At 49.8% G+C, this 16,417-nt stretch overlaps 1 long non-coding RNA gene across 4 annotated transcripts; it reads right to left on the bottom strand.

The window, feature by feature from the left end:
* Positions 1 to 906: 906 nt before the first annotated feature.
* On the bottom strand, positions 907 to 11,562 carry LOC148223099 (uncharacterized). Of its 4 annotated transcripts, none has more exons than XR_015804734.1 (3): positions 9,790 to 11,562; positions 1,895 to 9,552; positions 907 to 1,733 (listed from the first exon to the last, which is right to left on the bottom strand). It is a non-coding gene; the product is annotated as an uncharacterized LOC148223099 (long non-coding RNA). The 4 variants fall into 4 exon arrangements; XR_015804736.1 differs by having other exon boundaries at positions 1,895 to 8,174; XR_015804735.1 differs by lacking the exon at positions 9,790 to 11,562 and having other exon boundaries at positions 1,895 to 6,516; positions 8,122 to 9,783.
* Positions 11,563 to 16,417: the final 4,855 nt, after the last annotated feature.

Genomic DNA, 16,417 nt, shown 5'->3' with positions numbered 1-16,417 from the left:
GGCTCTCGGCTTTTGCTCTCCGCAGATCTTATTCCAGTGCTCCTGTCGGAAACACGGCCACGGCCTGGCTGTGCCATGAGGTGGTGGAGCTGGGATAACTGGCTTGGGATGAGGCAGCAGAAAGCAACTCAAGGGCTGCAGTGGCTGCCTTGAAGGCAACTGTCTTCTCCTCCATGTGTGGAGTGAGGTCAACCCAAATATTCCAGCTGCTGCCACCTGATGTGGATTTTTTCTTCATTGCCTTGGGGTTTTGCCATCTTTAAGGCAAGTCCTCCTCATCTTTCTCCTCACCAGGAAACACTCAGGTTCCGGGGTAAGGTCAGGTTCCTGCAAGTGCCTGAGATCTTCCTGGTGGCCTGGAGCTCCCAGCCAGCCCCCACCCACCCTTGTGGTGCCTTTGAACTGCTCATAAAGAGCTCGTGCTCCATGTGCAACCCTGGCACCGGCGGGAAGCGCCTCAGATCCCGGCACAGCGGCCGGGCTCTGGTGTCACCCCAGCCATCCATCACTGCTCGGGCCCTTATGAAATCCAGAAGAGATCCTGACATGCGATTTTCCCGCCCCGTCACGGGGGGCTGGGAGATTTTAAATTTTTTTTTTATTTTTTTTTCCCTTAGGAAAGCAGGCGAGCAAGCAAACTGGCAGAGCTCCTGCCACAAGGAATGAATTTGCACACACACTTTGATCCCTTTTATGATTTTTTTTATTTGTGTTAGCCACATCCTCTTCGCTGCACCACTCAGCAAAAGATGCTTTAGATTAGATGGGGCTTGGAAAATGCTCTCCTCGTGGCTGCTCCCCCCTTGCCTCGCCTGCCCCCGAGGCCTCGGATTGGTCTGGTAGCCAGAGCCTTGCCTAACATGAAGCTGGCACCAGCCGAAAGGCGGATAAATAAACGTCCAGGAATCTTGTTTGTCATATTTAATCCATCACATTTCCCAAACAGCCCGCTCCAAAAATGCTGCAGCAGTGTTTACATCACCCTGATTGAAGGCTACATCCGTGCATGTAAATGCCCTTGCTGGATGTAGCTCCAGTTTCACATGAAGGCAGCCCCAACCAGAGCAAAAAAAGTAATTAAACCCCCTTGTGCATTTCTTCATTCTCCCATCCCTGCCCAATCCAACCACCCAGCATTTGCATACTCATTTTCATTATTTTTTTTCCCTTCTTTTTCTCAAGTTTTCTGGTGAGCCTTGCTCAGTCCTGTGCTTTCCTGCTAAATGAGCAAGTGGAATTCACCTGGAAACCACGAGGAGAGGAGTTGATCCCCGAGCCAGGGAAAATGGCACGGTGCAGGCACTCAGACAAGCAGCCTGGGAAAAGCCCAGGCATCGCCACCAGCTGTAGCAGGGGCACTGGGGCTGGGAGCATCAACCTCCCAAGTGGTCTCCAGGTGAATGGGAGATCCTGACTGGGAGGTGTGAAGGGAAGAGGGGAAAAAGCTCTTTTAGCACCAAATCAAGGAGTAGGAGATGGTCACTGATCCCACATGAAGGCAGTCAACCGGAGCAGGGGGCCATTTCAGCACCTGGACTGGTGGAAGGTCTCCCTGCCCATGGCAGGACGGGTTGAATGAAATGAGCTTTAAGGTGCTTTCCAACCCAAAACATTCTGGGATTTTCCTGTTCTGTGGTGGTGGAGAGCAGAAAGGACCACAGAGGGTCCAATACACCACATGCCACTCCAGCAAACACCTCCCGACAGCTCCAGCTCTTCAACAGATCGAACAGCTAAGAAAAAATAAAATTAAAAAATAAAGTAAAATAAAAGATACTTAACCTTTATGGGATCAGACAGCAGTTTGTCTCATTAAAAATGACATTTTCTATTTCTTTCATGAACTTTTCCTGCTAAAAGGAAGACAGTCAAAACTGTCATTTTCTGTTCTCACCTGCTCTTCCGCCACGTTTTTTTTGTCCCATGGCCAGAATCACTCATCACACAGGATGCAATTCATCCACTGAAAATGGCATTTTTCTGTGGGAAATGTCACCCTGTGCTGCCTCCAGTGCTGTCCAGAGGTTGGATTTCTAAAAGGATTGGAGACAGACAGTGTAGAAGTGAAAACCTTTGAAAAACAGGGCTCTGATTTGGATGTCCCCTTGGATTTTGGATGGCTTTTGAACCCTTATCATTGAAAATCTCCAGCCCCAAAGGAAACAGCACCTGTTTCATCCAGCCAAGCAGCACAGACATTTCCCAGGTGGCTCCTTGCACTCCTTGGAATAAAAATAATGCTGTCAGGTGATACATCACAGAAAAATCAGTGTTTTGCCTGTCAGAAAATACCCCCCCCCCTTTATTTATAAGTGCTCTTAGCACCCTTAATTCTGAAATTAGGACTAAGACAGACACTGCTCTCTCAAGTAATAGCAACCCATACAAATTTATGAAAAACTTTTTCATCCCTGTAAAAAAAAAAAATAAAAGAGCCTGTAAACCCACTTTTCCCCTTCCTCCTTCACCTCTTGCCTACTCTGGAGCAGGAGCTGCTTCTGGCCTCCAGATGTCAAAACCCACGAGCTCTTCCCCTTTTTTGCTATTTTTGCCTCGCGCTTTGATCTTTAGCAACGGCTGCCCCGAGAAGAGGGGGGAAGGCACACGGGGTTTGGGGGCTGGTTTGGGGTTTGGGGTTTGGTGCTGCTGTGCCCCCTCCGAAGCTTCACCCCCTCACTTCCCTTTGCCTTCAGGAGGGAAATCCACCCCCAAAAAAGCTGGGTGAAAAGTGAGGGAATGGCAGGGCTGGAGGATGGGAGGAGGGCAGGGTGCTGGGCAGGGAAGGATGTGGGTGGGCATGGCTGGGCAGAAAGGGGGCAGGAGGGCACCTGCCTGGGGGCTCAGCACTGAAGGCTGAGTGGGGATGGGTCCTGTGTGGGGTGGAAAGGAGTTTGATCCATTATTTTGGGCCAAAACGGGACACAGGGCTTGATGGCAACCTCGCCTTGAGCCACGGGGGAGCTGGAGATGCAGAAGACAACAGCCCTCAGCCAGTGCCTGCCCCAATCAATCTCACCTGCTCCAGGGACCTCTAGGCATCCCTAAAAAACATAGAATTCCCTTCCAAAGGCAGCTGAGTCATGCCCAGAGCTCCACCTCTCCTATAATTCACTGCCTGATCAATGGGCTGCATCACCCCATGCTGTCTTAGCCCAAATAACACTTTGCAACCCACCCTCTGTCCCATAAAAGTGAAGGAATAAATCTTTTTCATGCCATAACACACCAGAAAAATGAAATTATACTGCCAGTGGGACTCATCCCTGGAGCAAAGGAGGCAATCTGACAGCTGGAGAGTCAATGTCCAGTTGGAGAGTTGTGAATATCTTCTTCTTGCTTCCCTGCCAATGTTTTATTGTTGTGGTGGGTAATATCAGGGAGCTCTCACAGCACAGCTCAGCTCGCCTCACTCAGCAACTGCAGGCTGGCAAAATATTGCCCAGATGATGATGATGTGGCTTGATGCTTTTATCGCCAAAAAATCCAAAACAGAACACCAAAATGCACACGAAAAACTGGAGGAAAAATGGGTTTAAAAAACTATGATGGGTTTAAAAAACTATGGGGACAGGAGGCAGAAATTAATGTGTGTGACCAAAACAAAACAAATCCCATCAGGTATTTGCACAACTTCTGCATCCCATGTACTCCTGGATGAGAGTTTGGGGTGAGGAGCTGCCCATATTCCAAGGAATGCCTGGACACTCAGTGCTCTGGGCTGGTGGCCAAGTGGGGATCAGTCACAGGTTGGGCTCAATGGCCTTGGAGAGCTTTTTCAACCTCAGTGATTCTGGGATTTTATAAAATGGGTGCCTTGGGATAAGGCTCGTGATGGACACCCCGGTGCAACGTCCCCTGGCTTCAAGGGACGATTTACAAGGAAATACACCCGAGCTTGTGTCAAATTTCCCTTCCCTCTGCTCCCCAGCATCCACCTGGCTCCTCATTACCCCCAAGCCCTTCCCTGCACCTCCTGCCCTGTTCCCAGCCAGCGTCCCCTCGTTGCTCATTGTGGCATGGCCGGGATGACGACAGCCGAGTTTGGACACGCACAGAGCCAGCCCAGAGGAGCTGGCCTTCACCTGGACAGCAAAGTGCCACACCTTGGGAACGCTGCCAGCCACCACCTACCTTCTCCCGGGTGTTTTGGGGGCTGAAAAAACCTAAAAATCCAGTGTCAACAACACGTAAACAGGTGTTTCCTCTCTGTGTACGCATAAACAAACGTGTATCCCCTGGCGTGGCACTGAACCTGCTGGCTGCTCTCTGTTTAAAAGCTTCACTTCTGCCCCGAGGTGCTCGCAAAAACAAGGGCCATGATGCACATTACAGACAGAAACCTCCTCTCCTACAGCTGCAGCGCCTCTGTCCCTTGCAAAAGGATCAAAACTCGCTGCCTCCAAACGAATTCCCGCATCCCCACAAGCCGCATAGTTGTGGCTGTTTAGTATTCCCAATTTAGGCATTGGCAGAAACAAAGAGTGAGTGAGTCTAAGAACACATATGCTGAGAAAGGCAGTGCTGAAGGGTATCCCATCCTTCATTTAAACAGGCCAACTAAAATATCTCGTGTGTGTGTGTGTGTGTGTGTGTGGAGACACACAGGCACATATGTCACGGTGCTCAGGCAAACATGAGATCCACAGACCACTGAGCATTTGCTTCTCCCGTGCCCCATTTGGAAAAGCACTAATGCCTTCTGGGAGACGTGGAGAAAACGTAAATATTCGGCTCCAAAGCAAGGCAGTTTGTCACTGTGCTTCTCTGGATTCCCTGCAGCAAAACAGCGAGGAAAAAACAACAAAAAAAAAGGTTCTGCTGCCTCCATGTCTGAGCTCGTTCTGTCCCTTTGGAGCAGATTCACATAGGATGTTTCATGCTTTACAAATCACAGAATCACAGACTGGTTTAGGACCTTAAAGCCCACCCAGTCCCACCCCCTGCCATGGGCAGGGACACCTCCCACTGTCCCAGGCTACTCCAAGCCCCAATGTCCAACCTGGCCTTGGACACTCCCAGGGATCCAGGGGCAGCCACAGCTTCTCTGGGCACCCTGTGCCAGCGCCTCTCCACTGTCACAGGGAAGAAAATTTTCCTGATATCTCACCTAAATTTCCTCTCCTTCAGTCTGAGTTTCCCCTCTTTCCACTTGAATTCTCCCTTTTTCGTCTGAATCATCAATTTCCCAATAGAATCACCAATTTGTGTTGCCTTGGGGTAAAATTACCTCTGCCCAAGCTGATTTCCAGGGGAAGGGCTCTAGATGCAAAAATTGGCCTCAAATTCCTCCATTTTCTGGCTGATACTCTGACCATGAGGGGTGGGATGGTTCCTCCTCCAGAATCAGCCAGTTCAGGACTGGTGTCCATCCAGGCTATCCTCTTGAGGAGCACCAAGGACACCAGAGGGACAGCCAGGTCAGTGACCCCACACTGCAAATCACTCAGCAGGTGAGGAGATGGAGAGATGCTCTGAGCCCCTTCTTCAGGGAGAAGCTGATGGTCCCCTCCATGGGGAGACACAGCTCTGGAGTGGGAATTTCATCAAAAAACATCACAGCAGCCCAAAAATCTCCAAAAATTTTGCCATGGAAATGCCAATGAAGATGGTGGAATCAGGCCAGCTACAAAAAACCTCATTAATGTGTATAAATTTAATGAATTAACAGGTTCCCACCATGCTGCCCTTTACGGGACCCTCCTGTATTATGGGATATATTTTCATTTGCCACAAAGAAAAAAGCTGTTGCTCTGTAAAGGCTCTCTCCAAGTGCTGAGGATGTAAAAGACACCCCAGCAAGGGCAGCAGGAGGGCATCAATTTCTCCTGTGTTTTTTTTTTCCCCTTGCTTTTCCCTTCTTGGAAAACCAGCTCCAGCTGGTGGCACTTGTGACCTGAGGCTCTGATACGTCACACAGAGGTTTTAAAGCAGATGATGAGCCATGGGCAACAGGTTTGGGACAAACGGGACATGGAGGCACAGTGGAATGGAATTTTTATTGTGAGGGAAAAGCTGATCCTGAAAGGCAGGATCCCTGCTACTGGTGGATGGGATGGAAGTCTCCAGTGGGAAATCATTGCTGACCATCCCCTGCAGCCCCCAGGCTCCCTCCCAGCTGCTTCTGCTCAAGGTGTTTGCACAGGAGCACAGCAGATGAGGCACAGATGACCAAAATAAAAGAGACTCCATGTAAACATTCACCTCAAACACGCTTTTTCCCAGATATTTCTCTTCTCTCTAGGTGGAGGTGACACCCAGTGGCTGCTTGCCACAGCCTTTGGAGCTAGCATGGATGGGTAGGGGTGGCTTCTCTGGGACACCCAGCAATCCCTCGGGACGAGCAGATCCCCTGGGGATGGAGGGTGAAAGTGCACGTGGGAATATTTGCTCTGAATTTACGGACACCAATAAAACTGCTGGGGGAGGAAAGACAATCAGGGCAAACTGAGAAGTGTTCCAGCGTTTGCATTCCTCCACCTTCCACCCCAGAGGCAGGGAGACGCTCTCCCTCATGTCCTGCCAGGAAAAGAGATGGCTGTAAAACTGCTGAGATCATTTGCAGTTCCTCCCCGCCCCCCCACTTCCAATCTGCAAACCTCATCCCTGCTCCCCTCTCAGAGACTAGGAAACAGCTTGGGTTAAATTAGCGTGGAAGCTGGAAAGCCTGGGATTGGAATCATTTCCCTGCTGGCCTTCCAGGGGCTCCAACGGGAAAAGCCCCCAGGCACAACCGGAGAACAGGATCTCCTGCCAGGTCTTCTCCTGCTTACACCTCCCCATGCTCCACCCCCTGGGATCTGCTTTAGCACTTAGGTGGTGGGGCAGCAGGGGGAGAAGGTTGTTTTTCTTCCCTTCAGCCTTTGCAAATGGACTTCCAGATCCCAAAAAACAAAAAAAAAAAAACAAAAAAAAAAAATTGGCTCGGCCAAACGCAGGAGCTGAAAGGCATCACTTGACAGGTGGAGGTGTTGCTTCTCTCATCACTCCTTTGGTTTTTTATTGCCAAAGCAACCCCCTCCTGAAGGGAATGGTGAAACGCTGAATGGAAGATGGAGAGGGGCTTTGGACAAGGGAATGGAGTGACAGAACAAGGAGAAATGGCTTCCCACTGCCAGAGGGCAGGGATGGATGGGATATTGGGAAGGAATTGTTCCCTGGCAGGGTGGGCAGGCCCTGGCACAGGGTGCCCAGAGAAGCTGTGGCTGCCCCTGGATCCCTGGAAGTGTCCAAGGCCAGGTTGGACCCTGGGGCTTGGAGCAGCCTGTGGAATGGGATGAACTTGAACTCTCTCTTCCAACCTAAACCATTCCATTATTTTATGATTCTATGTACTCCCAGCCTGCAGGATTACTTTCTGAAAGACCATGACACAACCCATCCTGCATGTTTTGGGGTTGAATATGCTCCTAGCAGGCTTGGGAACCCCAGAGGAACCAAAGGGTGCTGAGAAGGTGCAGTTATGCTTCAAAATGCAGCTGAAGGTTTCCCAAAATCACATGTGAGGATTCATTCCTGCATGGATGAGGACTCTGCTCCCCCACAGCCCTGGAAAAAGCCCTTTCCCTCACCTTTCAGGACTACCTCGTTCCCTGGAGCTGACACAGGAGCCTGCAGCAGTGGTGGGTGTAGGACTGAGACTCCAGCAGGACCAGCTCTGCCTCTTAATCCCCAAACCAGCCTTCCCTCTCGATGAATAGGAGGCAATTCCAGCACTCTGGCAAAACCACTTGGAAAGAGGTGATGGAGCCCTAAGGCTACTCCTAAATCTGTCACACAGCACGTGCTCCTTCCCTCAGCACTTACATATTGATATTGTTGGGGGAGAAAAAAATAACCAAAAAAAAGCAGCCCTGGCTGTCCCTGTGGATCCCAGAGGAAATGGTTTTATGGGACTCTGGTGGATGCAGAAAATAACTTCCACTTAACGGCAGGCGCTGGCTCAGCGTTTGCTGGCCCGAGACAGATCAAACACTTCAGAGCAATTCCCAAGTTATTGGTCCTCCAGCTCAGGCCTTCCCAGCCAAATCTTTATCCCCTGCTCCTAAAAGCTGGTTCTACTTTAATATTTGGGAATAATATCCCTTAAAACACGCATTTATGAATGAGCAATACTTTCCTCACCTCTGCAAAAGCCCGGCACCGGGCTGGAGTCCAGGATGCAACAACAGCATCTCCTGCAAAAAAGGTGCTGAGTGGTGGTGTCCAGAGCCCTCAAGTGCTTTGGGAATCAGGTCCAGCCTGCCACTGGCACCTTTGCTGGGTGTGGGGAAAATCACCCAGCCATGATGTTTGGTTCATGAGCATCTGTACAATGCTTTTAGTTGTTGTGTGAGGACATTTTTAGTCCTTGTGACCCTTCATCCCTCATTTTCCAACCAGCCTGTAGGGATGGGACTTGGTCCCCCAGGCCAGCCAGGCTTTGGAAAGGACATTACAATTTCTGAGTGCAGCCTTGGGTGGACTCTGCATTTTTGAAAAATGAAACGGCGCCCGAGCTGGATGAACCTCGGTGGCCAAAACCTTCGCGCTTTGGGAAAGAGCATGTGCAGCTCAGGGAAAGAAAAACAGCACAAGGTAAATGGAAAACTCTCACCCAGGGCTTTGCTAATCGGCACCAGCTGGTGCTCTGCTAATATTTTGATATAAGTCCTGTTTTCTCTCCAGAACAGAAACTTTACAGAGAATTTTTTTTTTCTCCCCCACCCCTCCCCTGCCCTTTCCTTCTGTCAGAGTTCTGGCACGGTGTAAAGGGGAACATGTGTAGCAGACAAAAATGCTGGATGAAAGGAGAGAAAAAGAGAGGAGGGTAAGAAATCCCCCAGCTCCATCAGCACATCAAAACCTGGACTGTACCCCCACTGTGCTCTCCTCCCTCCATCCCCATCCCAGGCTCCCACAGCTTCCCTCTCTCAGCACTGAAGGGGAGCAGAGCACACACAAACCTTGACCAAAGGGTGGATGATTCCCCTTAAAAATCTGAGGAACCCATTCCTTCCATATTCCATGCTGGATTATTACTCTTCCCAGCCAATGCCTAGAGAAGCTCTGGAAAAGTTGTTGGGCTTGGTTATCCCAAAATCCAAGGGAGGGAGACTCTAGATGTCAAACCCAAAGGAGATTTCAGGAATACATCAGTTTTATGCTGAATGAATGTATGAGAAAAGGTGGGGGGAGAAAAAGAAATTATGTCAATGTCAACAGATTGGATTTGGTGACCTTGGAGGTCTTATCCAGCCTGAAGAATCCCATTATTCCAATGTCTCTCCCAGGGAGCACGGGGGTTTGTTTTATTTAACCTGTGTTGGATAATAAGACAGATGTCCACACCGTGTCTTACTTTGGATAGATCTAAACCAGAAACAAATGTATAAATGGGATGAACAAATGTGTGAGGTGTACCCTGATCCCAGGATGTCTGATTAAGGCAAGAAAGGGCCCCTGACTCTTTCTTTTATTTAAAAATTTAAAAAAATTATCATTTGAGTGAGCTGCTTTTTAGATGGGAAATGGGAGTACCCCCACAAAGGAGGGATTCTTGGCACACAATGATTCCTGTAAGGAAGAGTAAACCATAGGTGAGAAACAGGCAAGGTGGAAACAGGCAAGATGCAGGAAAATACAGGAAAATATGGGAAAAGTGGTGGCTCTCCCTCCTAGTTTGGTCCCCAGAGGGATGGGGAAAAGAAGAGCTTCTTGGGGAATGCTGAGTGCTTGGAGGAAAGATACACACTCAGATGCCTTTGCCAGCTCCAAGCAGTAATTCTGAGATGGAACAGAGATCAGACTCACCCTGGGAGTGAAGAGGGAGGAAACAAAGCTGGGGTGAAGCAGAGCAGCAGAGGCTGGCTGAAAGGAGAGAAAAAGAGAGGAGAATAATAAATCCCTCAGCTCCATCAGCACATCCAAACCTGGACTGTACCCCCACTGTGCTCTCCTCCCTCCATCCCCATCCCAGGCTCCCACAGCTTCCCTCTCTCAGCACTGAAGGGGAGCAGAGCACGCACAGACCTCGGGTGGAGATCAAAGGAGAAGGGCAGGTTCAGGGAGCCAGGGATGTCTCTGGTTGCCCTGGCCTTCCCTGCACAGGTGTCCCTCTATTTGGACAGCTGTCCCTGCCCCCGGCTGCTCCGAGAGGTCGGGGCTGGTGGCTGGGAAGCTCCTGAGGCTCTCCAGGGCAGCCCGGAGCCTGTGTGTGGTCAGGGCACTGCCTTCCTCTCCTCCCAGAGCCAGGGATTACGCAGAGCACAGATGAGGAACTCGAAATGCTCCAGAAGGAAGAGAAATGGGAGCTGGGAATTCAGCACTGCGGCTGCCCGGGGCACCAGCATCGATGAGTAGGTTTATTTTAATTTTTTAAGCAGATACTAGGGATGTATCTGCACTTAATGCCTGTCTCAAAAGTCTTCACCCTTTCTAAAGCTGAAAAGGTAAGCAGAGCACCTCAGATGCCCCCAGCTCACTCCAGGGCAGCAAAAGCAGGAGAGAAGAGCCATCATTCCACAGGAGCGAAGTGTTTGTTCCCCCATTTGTCACCTCTGGCAGCCAGGGCTAGGGCTGTCACCTCAGAACAAACATCTCTTACTGGCTGCTCATCTTCCTGAAGGCCGGAATCACCTTCTGGTCCTCCTGAGCCCAGAAAGCAGCTCAGTTCATGAGGCCACAGTGTCACTGCCTGAGACTCCTCTCGCCCTTTTAATTTCCCTCCTCAGCACATTGCCCTGCCCTCAAATCTTTACTTCCCTTGTTGGGTTTGGCATCTCTTTTTGTACTATTTTTGGAGGAGTTCAGAACATGTTTCTGACTTTGGCCATCTTCTTCCTATAATTATTAATAATATTTTTCCTTCCAGACACTGGCCTTGTTCCCACATTGGCTGCAAGGCTTCAATCGTCGTTTAATTCAGCCTTCCTCTCTTTCCAGGAGCACCTTCTCACAACACTGTTCATGAGGTAAATCCATGGAAAATAAAGACTTGGGTAACCAGGGGTTGGGACTTAAGGAAGGCATCTTGAAATACATTCCTGGTTATGTTTTGTCCCATAAATGCTTCCTCCCCCTCTTCCATGAGGCCTGGTAGGACTTCCATGTGCCTGATAAGACACAGGGAGATCCCTAACACCTCAGAAGGCTTAAAATGCAATTTTTCTCCCTCGAAAGCTAGGATCTGGCAGCCTCCTGCAGTGGGATGTCCATATTTGAACACAAGGAATCTCTCGACTGGATCACACCTCCCACATTTGGGACCAGCCAAGGGTTCACCATTGGAGCCCCAGGAACCAAGGTTCCAGCCAGGAAACAAGAGGAGATCTCATACAACACAGGAAGATCCCCAGCATCTTAGAGGGATTAAAATACAATTTTTACTCCCTGAAAAGCTGGGATCTGGCAGTCTCTAGAGTGGGATAGAAAAGAGTCTGGAAGAAGCAAAAGGTGTTCCTGAGCCTGACAAATATTCCTTCTCCTTTGTAGTGCTGGCACTCTGTCTCCTCTCTTTCAACCCTGAGACTGTGCAACATTCCCAACCCATATCCCTCACTCAGTCCCCCAGAGCTCCCCACGCCCCCTTCCCCCAAACCTCCAGTTTTCTCCTGTCTGTGTGTGTGTGTCCTTACACAAAATTAACAAGCAGCGTCTTGGGGAAAACCCTAAAACCATTTTAAAGGGATTGATGGGAAAACAACGTCCTTGCCAAAGGAGCACAGGCCAAGTGATGTTATTCCCAACAGGCTTCCCAGGGGCAGGGGAGTGCTTTCAGCAATGAAATAGCACAGCCTGTGTGGGGACCCCCTCCCATCTTCCCTGGATCGAGCAGCACAATGGTATCTTAAGGCACCACTGGGTTTTCTGATAATAAAAAAAGGAAAACCTTCATTTTGGGCACCTGGGGTCTTACACAAGGCAGGCTCCTGCCTCCATATTAAGGCAGCACAGTGCAACTGGGTGAAAATCCCTTAATTTGCTTGAATTTGATATTCCTGCCCACTCTGCCAGCTTTCTTTGCCCTCCATAGGCTGGCACTGCACAGCAAGTGCTGCTACACAGGACGGCAATTTAAAAATCCAAGGGGATTGATCCCACTGAGTGAAAACAAGATGAAATTCAGGGTCTTTTCCCATTTGAGCTCGAAACTAAGCAAATTCTGCCTTCTCTTTGGGGTGAAACTGAAGCACAAAGAAAAACCTGGGGAGCAAGAAAAAGGAAACCAGGTAAGTGAGGTGGGTTTTTTTCCTGAACCCACATGACCCCAAACCACATAAACCAAACTCTGAACTCGGAGCTGAGCTTCAACATGGCTTCAACCACATGCAATTAGCCCAATTAAAGGAATTTTTTTAAGGCCCTGTTAGGTCCTGCCAGCATTTTAAGTGGGAGCAAGCTTGCTTTGCCAGCAGATGTTGCCACTTTTGCAACGGGGCTGGAGTTTGGGGCCGCTTTCTCGGAAAAGTTGCGTGCTCAGGCCATGAGGGAAGGCAGGGAAAAGGTTCCCTGTCAAGATGAAATACATTAAAAGAAGCTCACATGCTCCCTGATCGTGCTGTGCCAGGCATTAGAGAATGTGACCAGCTGAAATTACCTCCCAAAAAATAAAAGCAAGGGACTGGTGGGACTGCTGGAACCCGGGATTATTGAAAAAGAAAACAAAACCTGGAAACGTTCGCCGAACGAAACCAGATTTTGGTGATTATTTTGTAATTATTCATGGTTGGAGGGACGGGAAAAAAACCCAGGATTTAAATGGGCTTATTTGTTTGTTTGTTTGAGTCCAAATGCTAATGGTGATAGTTAATGGGAATAAAAAAAGGAAAAAAAAGAAAAGGGAAGAAATGTGTATAATTGGCATGCAGAACATTAGTTCCCAAGTCAAACAGCAAAACCAGTCTTATCACTGTGGGCCCTGTGTGGATTTTATTCCTAAATCTGTCTTTCAAACCCTGGGTGCTGTCCAGGAATTACTCTAATAAAAAAAAATTTAAAAGATATCCTGGAGGTTTAGGAAATACATTTCCCTGTACACCATACTCCATCAATGATGCTGGCATGGAAAAACAGGGAAAAAAGCCCAATTCTTTCTCATTTTTGGTAAGTAAATAGATTTAAGAATGATTCTGGGCTGCTCTGAAATGGCTCTGTGCCCCCTGGAAGTTCTGCCTTCAATCTGAAAGTGATCTCAGGAGTCCAGGAGTGTTGGTGAGCAACAGAACTGGTGGCTTCACAAACCCAAGGCAGGATGTGAGGACTCAAGGTTCCCCTCACGCTCCCTGGCATCCTTGTCTGCTGTCTGTGAATATCCGAGGAAAATTATTCTGCAGGCTCCCCAGCTGGGCAAAGATGCTGCTGCCCTACAGGACAAACCAGCAGGACTGCACACACCAAACACAGAATCCCAGAGTGGCTGGGATGGAAGGAACCTCAAAGCCCATCCAATTCCACCCCTGCCATGGGCAGGGACATCTCCCACTGGCCCAGGCTGCTCCAAGCCCCAGTGTCCAACCTGGCCTTGGACACTTCCAGGGATCCAGGGGCAGCCACAGCTTCTCTGGGCACCCTGTGCCAGGGCCTGCCCACCCTGCCAGGGAACAATTCCTTCCCAATATCCCATCCATTCCTGCCCTCTGGCAGTGGGAAGCCATTCCCCTTGTCCTGCCACTCCAGGCCCTTGTCCAAAGCCCCCCTCCATGGTCAACAACAAAACAACCAACTCAGAGAATTGTCCTGATGGCTTGGGAGGCGAAAGGTCTTCCCAATGTCCATCAGTGATTTAGGAACATGCATTCCTCTGACACCTCAGACATTCAAGGGTCTCTGAAAGTGCCTAAGAAGGAATGGAAAAGCCCAAAGTCTCTTGGAGTCCTCAGAGCATGGCCTTGCACTGACTCAGACCGAGACCTCACAAAGTCCCAGATGAGATGTCCCAGACATCCCGAATGGTGGCACAGCCATTCCTGCCCTTTCTTGGCTCCTAGAAGAGCAGCCACTGCCTGAGGCTGTTCCTGTTTCCTGTTGGAAGCAGCCCTAGCCATGAACAAACACCACGGGTGGGCACTGAAACATCCAAGCTGAGACTTTTTGGGTTCCTTCCTAAAGATGGGAGCGCCATGCATGGAGCTGCCCTGGGTTACTCCAGACAGATGTTCCAGAGGTCCCAGATCCTTCTGGAGCAGCGCTGGGAGACTTGGCAGGCCAGCTCACCAGCCCTAAAGTGGCAACATCTTTCAGCAATTCACTCCAGTCCGGGATGTCTGAAGCATTTTTTCCATCCAGAGACCTCATCCTGGCCCCTGCAGATGAAATGCTCAGAGAGGGCTGTGTCCTGCTCCTGCAGCGTGGCATGAGGGAGAGCTGGGAGTGCAGCCACAGGCCAGAAAGAAGGGACAATTTCCTGTGAGGAAGGACAAACAGGCACAGGGATTCATTTTCTGGAAACATGGCTAAGAAATCCTCTTTCCTGGGGAAGGATGGAAAAGGACAGTGCTGGGGGAAAGGCTGAAGGAGCCTCCTGGCATGGCAGGTGCTGACCACAGGACCAGCAGCCTCCTCTTTTGTCCCTACCCAGGGGACAAGACTTGCCTGCTGAACCAAGCATGGTCTGTTCTTCCAAAGACATCCAGACCCACCTGGTGATCCTGGCTGGTGGGAAGGATCCCGTTCAGGCCCATTTTGACAGGGGCACTTTAACAAACTCCACCTTGCAGCTGCCAAAAGGCACTGGCATTAGCTGGATTTATAGCCAAGCTTTATCTGTTGCCTGCATTTCTAATTTGTGGCTCATAGGCCATAAAATTCCAAGTTTTCCAGGCAGGGGGAAAAAAAAGTGACGATTGACTGTTACTGCTGCCTCTTTTTTTTTTTTTTTCCACTGGAGCTGTTCCTTATGCAGTTGCAACCAAATGGTAACCAAATAGACTCTCTAATGGCCAGTGCTGTTTATTCCAAAACAGTATGGATTTTCCATTTGTGATACAAAAACCATAGGGTGTCACTTTCCCTGCTTGGCATGAAGTAAGGTCAAGCTTTGGGGAAGCAGAGAGGATCCTGAGGAAAACTGTCCTTGCCTGAAGGATTATACTGCCTTTCAGTGTGGGTGAATGATGGATTTTTTAAAAGCATCTCCAGCCTAAGCTGCAAACCAGCCATTGGTTTCCCAAAGTGAGTATTTATTAGACTCCACAGCTCAATGCTTTTTATTCCCACTTAAAAATCCATTTTTCTTGGTCAAACTTCCATTTACACTGGAAATGGGATTTTGAAACGAGTTTCATCAATAGCACCCAGCCCACCACACGCCAGGGATGCTTCCATGCTGAGCTCCACCTGCTCCCATCCTGCAATCTGGGGACTGTGGAGCAAAGCTCCTCTCCCTCCTGATCCAGGAGAAATTTTGGCAGCATTTTAGAACTGAAAAACCAGTTGCAAAGCTGCAGGAACTCAAAGGAAGGTGGGTGGAGGGAAACGTAGCAGCTCAGAAAGGTGGGGTTCATCAGCTGTGGAATTTTCCACATTCCCATGAATTCTGAAAGCCTGGCATGTTTACCTTGCAGGGATGGGGGGAAGCATCCAGGCTCTGGTGTATTATTCAGTGCAGGTAAGATCAGGGATTTGGGCTTGGATTTCCAGGAAGATGTGGAGCAATGCAAACGAAGGCTTGGGAGAAAAGAACCAGGTGGGATCAGATCCTACCCCAGCAACACAGGAAAGACCCCACAGAAAGGACAACCTCAGCGGGAGCAAGGGAGATTTGGGGAAGCTTTTTTGTGAGGAGTACCAAGAACCGGAATAAAATGCAAGAGAAGAGGGTGGGGCTCCTGGGAAGGAGGCTCAGTGCACATCCCTGGGAATAGGTTAGACCAGGAACACGGCGAGCGTGAGGGAGAGCGCTGGGCTGGGCTGGGCTGGGCTGGGCTGGGCAGAAGAACAGAGTCCAGCCCAGGCACAGCTCAAGGGACTACAAAGCATTTTGGCAAGCAGAGCCTCCCTGGGAGCCAAAGGGCAGAGCAGGGAAGCTTCCTTGCAGGCCAATTACCTCGGCAGGAATCTAAAAGATATTCCCATTGCCTGCGAAGCTGCTCGCCAAGTCTGGTGTTTGTTTGTGTCTGTGTTTATTTCTCAGAGCGTTTCTTTCCCTGCACCCCAGGGAACTGGCTGGATGCAAGCTCTGGCCTTCTCATGGAATAAGAATTAACTCCTGGATCTTGGCAGCACCAGCAAGAGACCGGCTCCTGCTGAATTGCAGCCTGACGCAAGTCCCATGAGCCACAACATACCCAAAAGTCAAGTTCTGCCTGACCCTCATCTGCCTGGAGACCCAAAAAGCCCAGGGCCCCTGTGTCCCCTGGTTCTGTGGTGCAGCATGGAGCTCTCAGCACTGCTTGGGCACCTGCTGTGTCCAGACCACTCAGAACTTTATCTGCCCACACTC

This window comes from Sturnus vulgaris, chromosome 7 (assembly GCF_052056855.1).
Source record: "Sturnus vulgaris isolate bStuVul1 chromosome 7, bStuVul1.hap1, whole genome shotgun sequence".
NCBI classification, from domain to species: Eukaryota; Metazoa; Chordata; class Aves; order Passeriformes; family Sturnidae; genus Sturnus; species Sturnus vulgaris.
This window is presented reverse-complemented; position numbering and strand designations above follow the sequence as displayed.